This window comes from Triturus cristatus, chromosome 6 (assembly GCF_964204655.1).
Source record: "Triturus cristatus chromosome 6, aTriCri1.1, whole genome shotgun sequence".
In the NCBI taxonomy this organism is placed as follows: Eukaryota; Metazoa; Chordata; class Amphibia; order Caudata; family Salamandridae; genus Triturus; species Triturus cristatus.
The window spans coordinates 190,339,873-190,360,506 of NC_140589.1; positions in this window are offsets into that span (position 1 = coordinate 190,339,873).

The window sequence follows — 20,634 nt, forward strand, 5'->3', positions numbered from 1 at the left end:
TACTTCACTTACATTCGCCTTTAAAACAAGCTTCTATGCCTCAGCTATGAACACTTAGCAAAGGTGATGAAGGTGAATCTAATTCCTTCTTTGGCCTATGGATCAGTAATCTTATGAGGCAAGTACTTCAAACTCTTGAATAAATTACAAATTAAAGCTTTTAAGTCTATTTATAAGGTTCTGAGGAACATCGGTGATGGGGAAACCTGATTAGAATTTGGCCTGACCAGTGGAAATGTGGTGAAACAATCTGTTTTTTGAAAAATTGATATTCTTTGTTTTTATCTGACTGCGGCACCATTGCCAATCTGTGCTGGCAAGAACTTACAAAATATGGTTATAAAAATGTTTGGAGACCTTATTTAGCAGAGCGCTTACATACTTTCAATCTTCATCTTTTAGAATAACTGGATGTAAGTAAATCCATAATTAAGTATCGTTTATACAGATAAGCAAATTTATTTTATTTTATGCAGGGCAAAGAGCCCTTCGCAGCAAAAAATCATGCCTCGACCATTATTAACACATTTGAGAAACTTGAGCTCAACCCTATCTACGGGCTCATCTACAACCTTATTCTTAAATTAAGACTTGGCAGATATACAACAAAGGATGGAAACCCTAAATGGATACAACAATGGTCAGCAAACTATTGCAGACTTTGTGGTTTCTCTAAAGAATCTTTACTGCATATAATGTGTGCTTGCCCTCGACTCCTCCAAGCACGGCAAACTTTGCTGAAACCATTGTTTATAGAACATGGAGTGAGAACATGTCGTCAAGCCATAATTCTCTGTCTATCTGGAAGATCAATTTGTTTGACTCGTCAGTTTCCTTAGTTCATTGTTCTAGCTGATAAAATGCTGAATTAAGATATAAAATCTATATAAATTGATGTGGAGTGCAGTAAAAAGATGTTTGAACAATATTCTGCCAAGTAATAATATATACTAAGGTTCTATTCAGGGTAGGTATTTGATTCCTCTAAAATCAGGCTTTATTAATTATGTGTAAGCAATGAGACACTTTACAACTTATTTTCACAATGGTACAAAATCGAATAACCACGTGGTATTCCCATTATGATCAATGGTCTACCGCAAGAAAGATGTGTTTATGAGAAGCACCTTGCTAACTTTACAATGATATACAGTAAGGCTTCATACTGGAGAATTTCATGGCTAACTAGAGAGTAGGCTTTAAGGAATACATGTAAGCACTGAAGCACTTTATTGTAGTTTGCACAGTGGTATATAATGTTTACAGTTTCATAAAATTATTTTATTGTGAAATATTTATTATAGTTCTATATAAGTCAGTGTCTGGGTCATCTGTGAGACTAGGCATTACCTATCATGAGAATGCACTAAAGCACATTATTGTTCGTTTGCACAAGGGTACACAAAGGTTATAGTTCTTGAAATTGTTTATGGTGCTATTTAATCATTATATATTAAGTGTATTATGAGCAATTAACCGCTGTGATAAAGGTGTGCATATTTGGTATAAATGTCCCAGTATGGTATGTAACTAATGAAGCATGTTTTGTTCAGTTGCATAATGAGTAGCGGTAATGGAATTTCTAATGGCTCTAGTTAATTAACATAGTTTAATTCCAAATGATTAATGAACTGGGTTCTACACATTCCACCACTGTTTCAATTGTAACGATTTTTATTAAAGAAACAATTAAAAATGTTACATAACATTTAATTTAATGCAAGTTCATTATATTTATTTTAAATGTGGAACCAAAATTATAGCACTATAATTTCATCTTTAATTAATGGAAATATATTAAATTAAATTAAAATACTATTTTTAAGTTTGCATTAAAAAATACATTCCTACCAACAGATACAATTCAATTCAATTTTTTTACAATTCAATTCAATTCGTCATTTATTGTTTGATTACTTAAAATCATTACAACCCCCCCCCCCCTAGAACAAATAAATGTTACAGTGAGCTAAAGCCTTGTTGTTCAGAATAAAATCCACATCTCTTATCAGTAAAAATTGGGTTTAAAAAACACATACATTGGTAACTTTTACTTGGAGCTATAAAAAACTAAAAATCCAAGGAGACTGCTGGTGATCTCGTTAGGTTCATGTTATTTAGGATCTCCCTCCGTTTGCTGTAAAAGTCTACTGACTAGATTCATGTATTTAGTTCCACGGCATGCTAATATAGACGATGAACCCTCTAGCCAGCGAATCACCGCTTGCCTACTGGAACGAATATTCAGCGTGTTAAAAATAGATTTTAAATACTGTCTCCTTTGGTCCAAAACGGCTGTACAGGCACATGTTAGATGTATTAAAGTTTCCTTTTTAGTACCACATAGTCTGCAGGACTCTGTTTTAAATGGCGTTTTCCACTGTGGGTATAAGTCCTTGGCCTCGTACACACCCATTCGATACTTTAAAAAGCTCGTTTTTAACTGTGAGCTGAAATGGGCAGACAAATATGGTTGTGGCCTCAAAAATCTATAGGAATTTAAAACTGTCCACCCGTGCCGCTGCTTGGAGAGCTCTTGTTTGTCTGCCCACAAGGATTTCTTTTTGGCAGCGCTATTTACTATTTTGTAAAAGCTTCCTCTGTCCAACCTGTTGGCCCATGCTGTTTGTAGGTCCATCTCAGCCAGGGACACTCTCAGAAAGCTTCCCCAGGAATTCGAAGTTACTAGATCCCCCTGAAGCTTAATTTCTTCCCAGCATAATCTATTTAAGGTTTCCTGGTCAGAAGAGCGGAGCGTGTGGCACAGTTTAATAAAACAGCTCATTCCTCGAAATTTCTGGTGCTGGAGGCCAAATTCCAATCTGACCTGCGCGGGCGAGGCAGATTTGGGCAAGTCAAAGACTGCTTTATAGATCTTTGTCTGCAGTATGTTCAGTATGTGCGCTTCATTGGCGCACCATGGAGCCAAGCCGTAGGACAAACTAGGTTGTATTTGGGAGGCCATTACTTTAAGTAAGTGAGAGAAGTTAGGGCAGTCCATCTTTTTACGAAGTAGTTTATATGCATAGATTAATGAGTGTGCCTTTGCTGTTAGAGCCAGTTTATGTTCTTTGTGGGTTGCACACTGCCCAATTATTACACCCAGATATTTATATGAACTTACTCCTTCAACAGTTGCCCCCTTAGCCGTCCACTTGAACTTGAGTTTCTTGCGATCCACTAGGCGCACTATTTTTGTTTTCTCTTTATTTAACTCAAGTTGTTCCTTATCCAGGTAGGCCACGAGGTTGTTTATTGATCTCTGAAGGCCGATAGGCGTTTGGTTCAACAGAACAATATCGTCCGCGTATTGTAGTATGGCGATTTGCTCGTTAACCATTTTTGGGGGTTGTGACTCTGTTTTTTCAATGTAGGGTGCAATATCAGATAGAAACAGATTAAATAGACTGGGGGCTAAAACGCAGCCTTGTTTTAAACCACTTTGCGTCTGGATTCTTGCAGTTGTGCTCAACCCGTTGCCTAGCTTAACTCTTGCCCAAGTATCCGTGTATAAGGATACATGTTATGAATTAGCAATTTTTAAAGTGATGTATAAAATTAATTCAAGTTCTAGTAACAATTATTGTCACGTAAATATACCATTATTTCCTATAGGGCTTTACTTTAGTTCCCTATCTCCATTATTTTCAATAGGAGAGGGTTGAAGTGCCAGTGTTTGGCCATGTGCTGGAATTGCTACTGTTTTAGTAGCAACTCATTGTCAGATTTTGTGAATAGATAACAGTACTTCAAAAGTATAAATTACTTAAAAGTCTAAGTTACCTTTGTGACTCAGGTTCTAAATATACATATTTTATTTAATTGGGAACTAAGGAAAAACCTGATTGTCTATTATGTTATAAGCACCACAGTTGGATTCTATGGGAATAAATTTACTCGTCTAGGAAAGGAGTGCGTTCTCCAGGGCAACAACACCATGGACTTCTGTATCCTTGCTTAGTCTATAGAGTTACATGCTTGTGAGTATTTGAAACCTATTTTCCAACTCTTTCTCTCTAGAAATAATCAAGCTATCCTGCAGAAGATCTTGGGGCTGTCAGGGACGGACTTTGACTATTTGAGACCCACTATGTTATACATCAATATGTTGACCTCAGTGCCAGCTTTTCTTATTTAGACATTTATTCAGCTTGAATGATTTTACTATCCATCAACTGGTTCAGATGACGGTCAGCATCAGTTTGGTAGAACCTGCTTCAGAAATCATAAACGTTTGACTTGATAAATCACCTTTATCTGCTTTCTTTGATTTAAAGGGGGTTTGAACAGAGATTCCATGGCATTCTCATTTACAGAACTTTGTGCTAGATGTTTTTTCAGCTCGCAAACGGTCTGATTCGCCAATGGCTTCCCTTCCTAATAACGAGTTGTAGGCGCATGTATGAATGTTTTGCGACCGGAATGTGGACCCCTTCCCCTTTGTAAATTTGGGCACCAACATTTTTTAGGAGGAGGCAGTGGTCTCATGCATGCTGATAAAAAATGAAAAGGAAAAGTTTCATTTTAATTTTTTAAAGGCATTCTTTTTTCCTTTATGGAAAATGGGATGCATTTCAAACTTGAAAACTGCTTTATTTGAAAAGCAGTAAAAGACGTGATGGTCCGCTGACCCCAGCAGGTCACCATCCCTGTGAGCACCAGCCATTCCCAAAGGGCTGTAAATTGCAACCTGCTTAATGGATATTATGAGGCAGGTCCCTTGTGATCCACTGGGATTCGCAAACTGTTAAAAACACTGTTGTACATAGCAGTTTGCAATTTTCTAATAGAGAATTGCAAATATTCGCTATTAGGAAACCGCAAACGCAAGTCTATGTACATATGGCCCTTTATTCCTAAAGCCCTTTTAAGGCAACTGATTCAGATGTACAATATATTGATTGGTACATGTAATCCTCTGATATAGCCTAGGTTTCATAGCCACTGTGTTACACTTCTTATTAGACTGGGTAAGTATGTCGGATGGGATGAGATGAGTTCTAGCAAGCTTGTGCTGCTGGTGTCTCTACAAATCTTTTTTGGACCCTCTGTAGACCCTGGTGGATATTTATCGACTCTTCAAGCATTTAGGTTTTTGTTGGATGCACTTAAAATATCTTTCTCATTTACAGAGTGTTAGATCTGACATCCTTGGTGTGATATCCCCCCACTTACCTTCACTTTGTTTTTGTTGGCATTAGGACTCTGTAAAATAGCCTTTTAAAACATGCATCAGTCCTGCCTGTAGTCAAGTTTTAAACTGCCATATTGATCTACCAAAATAAACCTTTTACCAGACCAAAACATTTCTTTTTAGTACTTATAAGCCACTCCAATGGTAGGCCTTAAAGGCTTATAAGGCAGGGGACATTGTATTGAAAAAGTAGAACATATGCTTAAGTCATGTCTTGGCAGTAAAAAAACTCATTAAGTCATTTTTCACTGTTGAAAGGCCTATTTCTCCTACTGCCTAACATTTGGTTAACTTACTACAATTAATAATAGATACATTTAGATTGGGAGCAGATAGAAATATACTGTTTGCATTCAAATAATTTGTAAATTAAACATTCTCTTAAATGTTAAGTAGGATTTTAGGTCACAATTTAGAAAATGCCACTTTTAGAAAGTTGACAATTTCTTGTCCTAAACATTAGTGCCTTCTGCCAGTGTCCAGGGTCACATAACTGTGAATGGCTCTGCTGATGAGGTTTGTATATTGCTTTCAGACAGTAATACAAAAAGAGCTTAGGTGTGGACAGGACGGGCCATCCTAAAAGGATGGCTGGGAGGGCTGTACCCAGCCCCACTTGAATATCAAAGGACTTTTCCTCCTGCGACACAAAGGAATCTGACACCATGGCTGCCCTATCTTTTGTTACCTCAGACAGTCTGGAGCCTTGACTGGGGAAGAATTGTTCAGAACCAGATGTGGTGATAGGACAGCGAATGCCTTTACACAAAAGCTGGCACCAGGTATAAATATTGGGCCCTCAGACCAACTCTTCAGAACACTCCTGGACTTGTGGATACTACAGAAGTAGGACTGCACTGCTGCTAGAGGACTGCCCTACTCCTGCTGTCTGAGAAGGAAGACTGGGCATGCTCCCTTCATCATAGGCCACCTGAGTGACTCAAACAGTCAGTTCACTAACCTCATATCTGTGCAACAGGGGAAGAACAAGCTCCAGGGGCCTCCCTACAACTGTCCAGCTGGCCTGCTGCAACTGAACCTTTCTGGAATTGCAACTGAACCTGCCTAAGACTTGCTGGCCTCCCTTAGAATAAGCCATTGATCTCCAAGAAGCACTCCCCAGATCAAGGGCTCTGGGTCGGCATCAGAGTGCACTCCTCTGACAAAGAATTAGAAATCATGAAGTTTTAGTCTCTTCACGACTGTGAGCTGGCTGCTCACATTGAGATCTTGCGATGACCCCCAAAGCAACCTTCAGGTGGACCCATCTCTTCATGCTACATTGACTACCAGCAACGACTGGCAACGCAAGATTTACACTTCATACTACCACATCGACACCAAAGCGAAGCACCAGCAACGACCATCAGCACATCAGGAGCCATATTATACAAGTGCCCCTGGAATGCAACAGGCGTTTGCACTGGCTGTGCGGGCCCCCGGGGCATTTTGGTATTAAGGAAGGGGCAGCAGACACTTGTGCGTCCCCTTCTGTAATACCGGTAGCTCTGGTGCACATAATGCACCAGTGCAATCTTCAGAGGGCGTTTCCTCATTTGCATCTGGGAGTGGCGCCAAGCAAATGGCGGAATCCCTTCCCTCTGAGCACAAGCCGTATTACAGACGTGAGCACAGCGGCAAAGAAGCCGTCAGGAGGTACACTGACAGTACGCCACCTGAAGGCAGCCCTCTGGAAGGGGGAAAGGGGTCCCTCACTTCACCCGCCTACCAGGAGATTTCTATTGCCCCTTCAAAGTGCAGGCGGGTTGACGGCTGCATAGTGCAAACACAGAGCGGCTTCAAAGCAGCTGCTCTGTCTTTCACAGGAATGCGCTACCACCAGGGCAGTGCAAGTTCGCAGCTGCTCCGGGAGCAGCGCATTATCCAAAATGTGGCACATTTTTATTGTTTGCACCGGGCACACCTTTTAAAAGGTGCGCCCAGCGCAGACGATGAAAATGCACCCGGGGCATAGTGTGGGCCCAGGACCTCTAAGGATATGCAGGAAGTAAGAAGATTCCGGTACACTCCAAACAAACAGCTCAAGGTCTCTGAGTGGGATGCAAGCTCTCAAGGGACCATCTCAAAGAGAAACATTTGGGGGATCACATATATTATTTTCCTAGAGTAAACATGTCTAACGCCTGGAAATCCATATGTGAGGCAAACATACACCTGGAGTAAGACACTGCTTCTAACAGAAAAAGGTTTGTGAACGAGGACTAAATATTCAGGAGTAATTCAAATAAAACACAAGTGTGGGATACAATTTTTCCTGGAAATATTTTGGGGGATCAGGCCTTCTGCGTATTTATAAATTGCAAGAAACAACTCCCTCTTGTGAGATATGGAGTAATTGTCTTGATCAGCCCGTCGGTGTCTAGCCACGCATTGGCGGCACTGGCACGCTGTACCGCTGAACTGCAGCGTCACCAATAAATGCACATTTACGCTTATTTGATGTCGTCGTAGGTCTCCTTTAGATCCAAACCATTTACTCTGCTCATCAACATACAATGGAAGAGTAGTGTACTAAAATATGAACGCAGAACATTGCTCTTCCTGCCCTCGGCTCTAATACTCACAAGTAACAGGATGGCTGGGTGTGCCAAGTGGAGAGTGTCCCTGCTTCGCCTGACTGCTCAAACTAGGTCATCCTGACCAGACTAGCTGGGGCTGAACCGAACTCGCAGTCACCTGAGCTCCGCGCTTTTACAGAGCCCAAATCAAAAGGAGCTGTTCCAGAAAAGCAAACAATAACTCAGACATGCCATGCCTAAAACCACAAAAAAGAAAAAAACAAGCAAAAGGGGAAGGGATTTTACAATTATATTATCGCAGTCCTTCAGTTGCAGTGATACATATGTTTCCGAAATAGTGGTGAGCCCTTGTGGGCTTATTTACAAGCCACTTGCGCCGCCGGTGCTTCACTGTTCACATGGAAGAAAGTGACTCTTGTAAATAGGCCTCGAATGGTTTAAGGAGCATTGTTTGCGAAGGATGCTTTTATCACCATACACAGTGGGCGAAATCATGGCAAAGGCGAAAGGAAGAAACAGGTGCAGTGGCGGAAAGGTAGCAGGTAACAACCGAGTGGGGGTGGGAGAACAAAATACACACGTTACGCTACTGTTTCTATCTGCTTTTTCAAGTTTATAAACTTTGCAAAACTTGCATGTATTAATTATCGCCCCTTTTTTCAGGGCAATTCATACTGCTTATAAGTGTTTTATTCAAACTACCTGTTTTCTTCTCCAAATGTTCTCCCAGTGTAATTCATGAAAACGTATCATTTACAGGGTTTTTTTTCATGCTGAAGGTTTCAGCCATCAAAAATGTTGTTTTCTTTTGTGTCAATTGTATGCGGAACTGGGACTATCCACATTTTTTAAATTTATTTAAAAATCACTCTTGGAAAGTGAGATGTGAGCAAAGTATCTAGGTGCAAATTTTCACAAGCAACTTTGGTACCGTACAGCCTTTAAAACTCCTCACTCAGAGCCTTTTTGCTCAGATAAATGCGTCAAAACATCCTCTCGTAATGTATGTAAAGCGCATCGAGAAAAAGAAATGAAAACCTGGCTTGGAACTGGTTGTATGTACTTGTGACTCAAGATGCAAGGTAAAGTTGGAAATAAACATTAAGGGGGTCATTGAGAGTTTGTTTGAGCTGAATCAACACTATACATTTGAGGTGACCTTGTTTCATTTTTCATGGTTTCAGTGGCATGAAAAAATTCGAAACAGTTGGGGTTAGACAAGCAATGAATTGGCATTTGTGTTTGAGTGTTTTTATCAGAAGTGTGGACATGCTGGGTGGTAGGAATTTTGTAGATCCCTGCAGATTCCAGAAGTTTACCCTACCCTACTCTCCCCTGCCTCTTATTTGAAAGATATCTGTGTTTGGTGGGTTTCTTTGTCTGGTGGCCGAGTGAAAACACATTTGCCACAGCTACCCCATTGTCAAAACACGTCATTCTTTAAAAAAGAAATATTGATGTTATCATGTTGCATTTTGGGGCCTATTGTGCTGGGCTCAGCCACACAAGTGGGGAAGCTTTTTATCGAGAGAAGTGTGGGAGCGCTGAGTGGTAAAAATGTTGTGGATCTCCAGAGATTCTGGACGTTTCTGTCATATATGTGTGTGTGACTTTCAGAAAAGTTTCAGGTTTGCTGGGCATTGTGAGTCAGAAACATTGTAGGATCCCAACAAGTTCCACCACCCTGGAATCCCCTCAAAAATGTCTGTGTTTGGTAGGTTTACCTGTGTGGCAGTTGAGCCGGGCCCCCAAGTAGCACAGTCATCCATGTTGCCAAAACAAGTAATTTTTTATAGGAAATGCTGATTTGTCCATGTTGCATTATGGGGCTGTTTGTGTCCTAAGAAATATGCATAGCCACACATGTGGCGGGTAGCGTTTTTATCAAGAGGAGTGTGAGAAATGAGGATACTAAAAAATGAAAATGTGTTTTTGTGAATTAAATTTCTCTCCATTATTGACTTCCAAATGTAAGCAAGTGAGCAAGAAAAATCGCATTTTGCTAATTTCCCTCTGAATCACAAGATCATCTGGGTAACCCCAAATTCAGAGGTGTATGAATACTCACTATTCCAAAAATCATTTTTATGTGCACACTTAAAAATACATAGGTTTTCAACATAACTAATTTTCATTCATTAGATTTACCATATAAATGGCTGCATGGTTGGTACACAATGAAAAATTACTACAAGCTGCAGCTCAGTTGTTGCCTCTGGTATTACGTGTTTGGAGGACCAACAAACAATATGGGGCTTATTTACAAGCCCTTTGAACTGCCGGAACGTCACTTTTTGTGACATTCCAGTGGCACACTAGGATTAGCCACATCTACAAGGCCACGTAAACCCACATAGCATGGCTTTTCTTCGCCTTGTAGATATGGAATGAGGCAAAGCAGCGCAAGTCGCTGCGTTGCCTCACACTGCAGCGGGAAGGTGTTCCACAGGAGTTGCAGTGGGTGTTCCTATGTAAATGCCCATAGGTTTTGACACATTTCCAGATTGAAAACATGGCGTAAATCTGGGTATGCATTAAAACAGTGTGTTTCCACATGGGTGGTGTAACGAGTAGAAATAACATTATTTCTCCTTGTTTCTTCCTCTTTTCATCTGTGCTGCACTCTGCAGCACATATACAAGGAGGAAAACACCTCCAATGTGTGTTTTTGTGTAGGAAGGGGGATACAATTTATACAAAAGTAGACAAAGTGTTGGACTAAGGATATATAAAATTCAGCGCTCCTTCCATCATTTTCTTGTATTTGCTTTGTATAAAATTCACTACTTCCACTTCACACAACGCAACAGTAGGAAAACAGGTTGAATCACACAGGTAACATTTACTATTCCCACTAGTCAGTGTAACAGTAGAGAAAGTGTTGGATAGCAGAGAGGTAAAATTGGCTATTCCTACACCATTCACTGCAGCAGTAGGGTAGCTGTTGGATTACAGAGGAGTCAACTATACTATTCCCACTCCAGTTAGTGCAACAGTAGAGAAAGTGATGGATTTTAGAAGAATATTCCCAAATCAGTCAGTGCAACACTCGGGAAAGTGTTGGATTGTGGAGGGGTCAAATATACTGTTCCCACTCCAGTCAGTGCAATACTCGGGAAAGGGTTGGATTGTGGAGGGGTCAAATTTACTATTCTGACTCCAATGAATGCAACAGCAGGGAAAGTGTTGCATTGTACACAACTAACAAGTAAAATATTATTTGCATTTAAAAAACACAACTCAATTAACACATACAATAATAAATAACATAATTTTGATAAAATAATTACTCAAATTTAAAATTTGTTATAACTTAAGTTACAGTCTACCCTAAACTTCAACAAAGAATACAACACATATCTAACAAGGTTATTTTAAATAATATTGATTACACGAGTTACATATTTATTTATTACTTACAATAGTATTAGTATGAATTTATTCCTAAAATAATTAAAATTAATTACCACCCCACTATTTATCCTTACAAAAAACAACTCACACGAAACATATGAATGAAATAATTATTATTTTCAACATTTTTATAATTAAATCTTAACATTTCTTATTACCAAATATGTAATAATAAACGAATGATTTATAATTAGCTTCTCTCCATTTACTCCTACAACTTCAACAGCTCACACCTATTATATAAAATGAAAAATATTTTACATGAATATTATTCATTTCTATAAATATTATAAATGCACTTTATTTATTATTTAGTATAAATCATTTCCTATAAACCCTTTACACTTACAAAAACTACAACACACATCCCAAACAAAAAAACATTTGATATATTAAGCAATTTACATACATTGTTTCATTTAAATAAATAATATGTAAACAATTTTAATTATCAAAAATATATTGATTAAATAATACTAATGTAGTTACTTCCCTCACTACACCTCACAACCCATACCTTAAACTTAACTTTGAAAAACAAATATTTATCAATTTACTAATTATCATTACTTAAAAATTAATTATTACTTAATTATAATTAATTTACTTCCCAAAATATAACCTACAAAAAACACTACAAACTCCTCATATTGAAACACAATACTTTTATTACACAATTAACATAATTAATTAACAATGTAATAATCAATATCAATGGAAAAATACTTATTGCTTACTTTAAATTAATTTACTTTTCAACCTATACCCCTACAAAGCCCAGAATGAAACTTAAGTAAAAAAATAATTGCACAATTAACCTAATCAATTATCAATTAAATAATTAACATTAATTGCAAACGAAATATTAATTTCTTATAATTAATTTACCTCCCACCCTCTACCCCTATAAAGCCCAAAACCTGCACCTGAAATTACAATTTAAAAAAAAATAATGGCACAATTATCATAATTAATTATCAATTAAATCATTAATATTAAATAACAACTAATTATTAATTAACCCTGTACCCCTATCCACAACACGCCACGGTACTAAAAATCACAAAAAATAATTACAATTAATTTAATAACTACTAAAGATTCAACAACTACATAAAGAAATTAACAATAAATATATAAAAAAATATCAGATACATTTAAAATAAATACTAAAATACATAACAATATTTAAAAAACTATGTTACTAATAAATATATTTTTGTAAATTATATTATTGACCGCTATTTTCAAAATTGATATTATATATTTATTATTAATTATATTTACTTGACAATGATATTCTTGCAGACGATATTTCCATATCACTCTATATTGCGCATGATATTTTGGTAGGACAATATTTTAGTTTCGATATTTTTCTACGGCTTCTGCCACCACTGTGCTTGGACTGTTGAGGTCTGGTACCCAGATCTTAACCCCAAACATGATCTTATAGGGAGTCCGACCACCCAGTGACTTTCTAGGCAGACTGCTTAGGGCTGCAACTTGAGCCTAATACCTTAGCTGTTAAAGACTTCTTTAAGTCCCGGTTCTTCCTCTCCACTACCGCATTTCCCTCAGGATGATAGGGGGAGGAGTACTGCACCATCACACCTAATTTTCCCATGGCGTCTTTGAAAGCCTTAGAGGTGAACCCTGGGCCCCAGTCTGAATGGGCCAACTGTGTATATCCCAATGAAGACGTGCAGGTCTTTCATAACAGTTTGGGTGTCAGCTGATCACTGTGGCTGAACCCATAGAAATCAAGAGCAGGAATCGACTGCAACCAAGATGTATTTGTAACCCCCATTCAATTGTAAGGGGACACGGTGGTCCAGACAAATACAAGCGAGTGGCTTGTTTGAAATCAATAGAGGTGTCTGTTGTGGACGTGCTATGATGGAACCCTTCATCTGCTGGCAGATGTCGCATTTAAGGACAAAGTTCTTAGTCTGATTGTATAGACAAGGGTCTCCAAAGCGTTGCTGCAATAAAGAAGTTGTAGCTGCCACCCCTGCATGTGCAGATACTAGGCCCTCATGCACTGCTAGGATTAAACCAAGCCTGTGATCTGAATTAGATATTACCCAATCCCCCACTCCAGGAATGTTTTTCACACTTAAATGGTAGGAGTATTTTGTTGGAAAGCTTTTAGGCAGATGGGTGCTGTTGCGTGCAGTATTGCCAGCTACCATGATGTCTCCATCTATTCTCGTACTTGAACGGGTTATGGCAGTGACAGCAGTAGTTTGCACTTTTGCCTTTGCAGCTTTTTCAGCCATGGAATTTCCTGCAACGTCTATTCCTACACGCTGTTGTCTCAAAGTGTCAATCATGTGAGGCCTTGGCAAGCATGCTTTTAGCTTAGCTACCTCTCCCAAAGCATCTCGGGCTTTATTATCAACCCTTTTGAATTCATTCTGGCTTCAATAGTGTAAATACTCATTCTAAGACTGGACACAGACACAATAATACGAATCATACACCATGAGTGTGGGAAATCCAGGACCCATATTCTCCAGTGCCAGAATTAGGGCTCTTAGTTCAGCCAGCTGCACTGTGCAGACACCAAGTGATTGCATGCTGGTTTTCTCAGAGTGGAATTTTCCATCCTAAATAGGACCCTTCACAGCGGCGCACACTGCAGAATATTGATGTTTGGTCCCTACAGCAGGCTGGGCAGAACCATCAGTATAAATGATATGATCATACTGCTCAAGAGGCATGATGTTCATAGTGTGAGAAACCAGTACCGGTTTGCAGTGCCCCCACACACTATTTTGCTCCTGTTTTTACTACTAGATGCTAGTTTTCTGACTCTGATTGGCCCTGGGCTCGGCTAACCAGACATAGTGCCTGAGCTCCTACTAAAAGTACATGGTAATTAGGTATAGTTACAATTGGTACTGACAACCTACCTGCTAAGTCCCTAGTATATAGTAGAGCATGTAGTCTAGAGGTTCAGTATGTTTAATGCACTTATTGTGGTGACTGATGTCATTTTAAAAGACAGCCCTTCCTTGCAGGCTTTTTTTTAACCCTTAATTATATACAAATTCGACTTTGGAATTAAAGGTACTTCCAAAGCCTCAAAATACCTTATGTTTACATAAAAGGCACCCCAAGGTCCACCCAAGGTGCCCCAGGAGTAGGGTGCTTTGTAACTATAAGCAGGGACATTATAAAATATGTTTCACATGCCCCGGTGTGGAAAAACTGCCAATTTTGTTTTTACCCATTGTAGCACAATGACTGCATAGGCTAACGTGGGAATACTTTATTAAAGATTAAAGTATAACTATTGATAGGAGTGGGATAAAAACATATAATCTAAGGACTTAAAGTAATTTTTATGATAAATCCAACAGCATGCTAATGTTAGATTTGTTTTAACTATTACAGAACAGAAGCTGTAGAACTTTCATTTCTGTAAGCCATATCCAGCCATCCAGCAGCCCTTTTCTGTTTGGCCAGCCTCTGCCAGGCTAAGCCAAGCTATCTTAAAGAGGTGTGAAGTGGCCTGACTACAGAAAAAGGATTTCCCATGGGAGGAGAAATGCTAGCTGCAGAACAAAAGACAGGATGGGGTGGAATAGCCAAACTGGTCTTCAAAGGGAGAATGACAGTTAAGAGCAGCACTGGTTCACCCCCACATCCTATACCTTCATCCAGACAGGAACCCCAGTAATGGCTTAGCCAGATCTTATCTTACACAAAAGTGAAGGGGAAGGGCACTCTAGGAGATTGTGGGACAAATGCTACCATACCTGCCTATAGAGGGCACTAAGAACCGTGATCTCTAGGCATTATGGACTTAAACGGCAATTGATATTTAGACACCCGCAGGGATCAATCCTGGTTGGAGATGGTTTTTTGTGGTGCATGACCATCTAACCACTATATATGTCTCCTTGTTGATTTGTATCCCCCAGAGTGTGACTACAGGGGGTCTCTCCTTGTCTCTCGCCAGTTCTAGGAGTGTTCTAATGTAAACTCGGTAAGTGTCAAGGCATACTATGACCTTTTGATTGTGAGTGAAAAATGCAAGAAAGAGTACATGGCATAGCAACCTTTGAGTACGATTCTAGTAGGTGAATCTACATCAGTTTCGCGTTATTGATCAACGTCATGTTATCTTTAAATCAAGGATACTGTTTCGGGTGCTATAACCATGTTGTGGTGAATTGACTATGATTGATGCGCTGTGGTTAGCGAAACTGCAAGAGGGAATGATTAATAGTGAACTCTCTTATTTGTTGTTTTTTGTTTCTCTTCCATATAGTATTGCGGGAGAGTGTTACTCAGGGGATACCTTGGTGCAGTAACAATTGCTTAATGTACAATCGCACTCTAGGTAACGAGGTGACCGTGGTCTTGGGATCAGAAAGGTCCTGACGAAGGCCAGCGTGAATTTATACTGTGGGCACATCACTACGGCTGAAACATGTCGAAACATTGGCAGAAAGGAGGGGTCTAAGGACTGGAGTTCATAATCTCTTCCAGTCACTACCATCCTTTACGTTTTTAATCCTGGCCAGAGGGTCCAGGAATAAAATGTATTGCATTGCGACACCTCCAAGCTAGTTTTAACTCACACTGCACTTCCACTTTCGGTGATCCCAGTCAAACTGTTTCTATATATCTTTATATGTTGTGTCTTGTCTTCCCCAACCCTATTGCTCTACCCCAGGTGTTGGTCTGCACAGGGGTGTACGGAAGCAACCCTATGATAAAGCATGTCACACAATTGTGTGAGTGAGGGCAGTATTTCGACACACAACACGTGCCACCACAGAAACAGATATTTATCACTCTCTACTCCTTTTGGTGAGTTCAAGATAGCCAAATCTTAACCTTCAGGTGAAAGTGTCTCCATTTTGGATTTTGGAGGGATAGTGCTTTCTTGGACAAGATTATGCCACACTTTGGAGGAAGTTGTCATACTTCTGGGTTTCACCCTGTTCCCCAGGGGTCAGTAGCGCCCCCCGGCTTGTCTCCCAAGAACAAATGATAAATATGGAAGAGCTGTCCGGCAACTGACATTCCTGCCTGAAATAATCTAGAGAAGAAAGATTGCTGTTAGACCTGGCATCTTTTGGCGTGGTTACCCCTGACTTTTTGCCACTACCTCCTGTATTTTTTGATGCTACGCTGGATGTCGTTTTTACGGGTATAGATGCTTTGGGCACTTTGCCACTGCTGATCAGTGTCAAGGTGCAAGTACTCCCTAGGGAAATTGTGATGTAATTGGCTATACATGTTTGGCATATTTGTTCTACCTGCAAAGGCCCTAGTAAAGTGCACTGAGAGTGCCAGGGTTGGTAGTACAAATGCTACTAGTGGGCTGCAGCACTGATTGTGCCACCCACAGGAGTAGCGCTAAAATGATGTCTTAGGCCTGCTTGCAGTGCCTATGTGCAGTCCAGGACTGCCATGTCCACCTGGCCAGTGCAACCACTGACCAGGCCTTGTCCTTCCCTTTCTGTACATGTCAGGCATCCCTATGGTGGCCCTAGGTACCCCCCTGGGCTGGGTGCAGTGTATCTGAAAGGTAGGGCATGTACTGAGGTGTGTAACATGCCCTGGTAGTGAATTACAGCCATTTTCGTTTTTCACTGCTGAGAGGCTATCTTGCCCATAGGACAGAATGGGGGAGGCTGTTTACATGCCTATCTTTCCCTAAAGGCAAGATAGAAAATCCAAGTTTGGTATCTTTGTGTTCAGAATTTAATTATACATCTTTTTAGAAAGATGGTTTTTAAATTCACTGTGTGAGAATAGCACTTTTTAGAAAGTAGCTGTTCTCCTGTTTAACCTTCCTGTGTGCCTGTGTGCAGATTAGCTGACTGATGTCATGTGATGGGCTAGGTGGCTCCAGGAGTCTGGATGAGTCAGCAGCAGGGTGAATAGGGAGATCTGCTCTAGATGGGTGGGAGGAGTAGCCCCTGGGTTTTGAATAGGGCTGCCTCTGCCAGCACAATGCCGGCTCCACCCCCTGCTGGCCAGGCTGAGGACTCTGCCTCTGCCAGCACGAAGAAGGCTCCACCTCCTGCTGAGCGTCTAACGACCCTGCCCCTCACTCTGAAAGGAACCAGGTGCTCCAGGGCAGAGCACACCCAGTAACCGGTTTCAGCAGGGGAATCCCCCTACTGAAACAAGGAGAGACAAAGACTTGGAGGGGTATAAGAAGAGGACCCCAGACACCTAAACTTTAGATCACTGTGGAACTAAGAAGGAACCTCTGCCAAGGAGAAAGCTGGAAGGAACTGAAGAGGAGAAGACTGCCTGCTTTCTGTTTTGCTTTGCTGCCAAGGAGAGGGGAAGGACTTTGCTGTGTCCCCTTCTTTTGATTCTGATCTCCAAGGGCCCGAGGAGAGCTGGCTCCCTGTTAAGAAGTCCCAGGAACAAAAGGACTTTACCACCTGCTCCCCTGGAACTCTGCTGAGGGAGTTCTGACCTGCCTTGGAGTGCTTGCCTAGTCTTGGGGTCTCAGGAGGTCGTTTTGCTGTGTTTGGGAGCTGGAAAGCAGAAGCGTGAACAAGAGTAACTGGTACCCATCGCATCATCCATTTGAGGGACGCATCATCTGGTTGCGAGTCGCAAGAGCGAGATTGCAAGGAGAATTTCATCGCGGCGTCATCGCAGCACCCGGAGTCCCCGCATCTCCGAGTGCGTCGAGCAGCGTCCCGGTGCGTGAAGATTCCTGACGCTGCGAGGGTCGTCGCAGAACCAGTTTGCGGGCCACACCACTGCCTGTGCGTGAAAGTATCCAGTCGCTGCGTGTGTCAACGCAGAGTCCCGTCCCGTGACGCATCGAGGGTTGCGTCGCCAGAAGTCAGCACTGCGCCACGCATCGCGCCTCATCGAAGATCGTCGCATCGTACCTGTGCGTGAAGCTTCCCCCTAAGAAACCTACGCAACGAAAGCCAAAGTCATCGCATCCTCCCCCTACAGATCGGAGCCGGCACATCCACCTCTGCTGCGTGAAGCAGGGCTGCCGCAAAGCCTCCCCAAGGTCTCAGGAGTATCGCATCGCCTTTGCCATCTTCATTGTTCTAGCTTTTGGGAAGCTTAGCGCAACTACAGTTACTGTTGGGCACGAGAGTGTCGCATTTTGTGCATTGAGAGTCGCATTGTGCAGGGCACTGATTTTTACATCCTGGAGTACTTTCTGCAAACTCTTGAACTATCTTTAAAGTAACCTTTTTAATTGTATGTTGGTTTTGCTGTAGTATTTGGTCTTGTGAAGTTTTTAGTAAAGATACAGTATTTTTCTAAAACTGGTGTGGAGTAAATCTGTGGTGTTTTCACTGTGTTACTGTGAGTGTTGGTACAAATACTTTACACATTGCCTTTGATAGCCTAGACTGCTCAGGCCAAGCTACCTAGAGGGTGAGCAGGGGTTATCTTAACAGTGTATCCCCCTTCCCCTGACTAGAAGCAAGGGTCCCTACTTGGACAGTGGTACCTACCCTGCCAACTAGAGACCCCCAGATCTAACATTGGTGGTCAGCGGTGAGGATTGAACTTGTATTTGTACTTGACCCACAGTAATTGGTGTACATCACTAGGAGAGCAGACCATTACACAGCCACATACTGCTGATTGTTGATTTTTGGTTCTGTTTTTGAAGTAACTCTTGAATCATCATGGCTCCAAGTGGGAAAGCAGCCAGTGTAGAAGGAGAGCTAGAGTTCACCACTGAAGATTTGTATTCATACAAGATGGAGGAGCTCAAGCGGTTCTGCAAGGATTTTGGTTGTCCCATAAAAAGCAACTTCAGAAAGGAAGAGTTGCAGAAGGTTCTGAAAACCTGGTGGGAGGCTAAAGAGGCTGAAGGAGTAGATGATAATAATGAAGGGAATGGGTTTGGGGCAAATGATTTGCCAGTGGGCAACCCCACCAGTGGAGCGGGGAGCCACCATTCCAGCAGGGGTCTCTCCCCAGCAGAGGAGTTACAAGAGAATCAAAGAATCAGAGAACATGAGCTGAAAGTAATGAAAATGAAAACGGAGGAGAAGAAGAATGCCCTTGCTTTTGAGTAAAGAAAATTGCTTTTGGCTCATAAGTTGAGCATGAAGGAGCTGGAGATCAAAGCCAGAGAGGTGGAGACCGGCTCAAATGGTGGCAGCAAACAGCCAGTGAAAGGGGGTAAGGTATATATCCCCAAGGATGTGATTCAGAGTTACAGAGTGAGTGATGATATCTATGGGTGGTTTTCTGCCTATGAGATTTCTTGTAAGATGCATAGAGTGCCTGAAGAAGATTGGGGTGCAGGTCTGTGGAAGCATTTTGAGGCCTCAGGGAGGAGTGCTCTAGAGACCTTCGAAGCAGCCGGTAACCTGACCTATCCCCATATGAAGGAGGCCTTATGCCTCAGGTTTGGGTAAACCCCAGAACAGTACAGGGTACAGTTCAGGAACTCCAGGAGGGAGGGGTCCCAGACTTAGGTAGAATGTGTAAATCTGTTCTCACGTGCACTGGAAGTTTGGATAAAGGGCAGCAAGGTGAATGAATATAAGGGGTTGTTGAATTTGATCATTTGGGAGCACTTGAGTAGTATATGTGTTCCAGAGCTGCGCCAGCATCTTTTAGACCGCAAACTTACTGATCCCCTTGAGCTTGCACAGGAGGCGGACCGCTGGGTCAGTACCAGGGTCTATAGGGGTTTTGTGGGTACCACAGCCAAAGGTGGGCAGAAGAGTGGGGGGGACAAGAATAACCTAAAGGAGTTCTCACAAGGGCCCCAAAACAGTTCCCAGGGTAACCAGTCCCAGCCCCCCAAGTAAAAACCCAAACCAACCTGGCCCCCTAAGGGAAGGTCGGATAACAGGGGTCCCATTAAGTGTTATCACTGTCAGGAATTGGGTCACAAATCCCCTGTGTGTCCCGAGAAATCCCAGGCACCCTCTGGTGCTCCAACACCGGGTATAGCTAGTGTAGCTTTTGGTGGGGATTTAATTTCTAGTGATATGGAGGGATTAGCAGTTATGGCCCTTGTCTCTTTAGGAGACACATAGATGGTCCAGGAAACCCCTGTCCCTGATAACACTAAGAAGTACAGGCAGTGGGTGACCATCAATGGGAAGAGGGTGGAGGCTCTCAGGGACACTGGAGCCAGTGTGAGTTTGGTCAGGTGTCAGTGGGTCCCTGGGGAGCTGATCATTCCCGATGTACTTCACACTGTAGTGTCAGCTGACAACTCCGTGCGCCTTTGCAAGGTAGCACATGTTCCCTTTGAGTGGGGGGGGGGGTCTCAGGTCCTCTCAGAGTTGTTGTGAGTCAATCCATGCCAGTAGACTGTCTACTAGGTAATGACCTGGAAAGTTCCCCATGGAAGGAGGTGGAACGCCAGGCTCATTTGGAGATGTTGGGTTTGCCTGAGTGGGTCTGTGTGACCACTCGGTCCATGGCAACCAGACAGGATTGTGAAGAAGACCTGGAGCCTGAAACAGTGGCCCAGGTCCCTGCGAGAAAGAGGAAGGG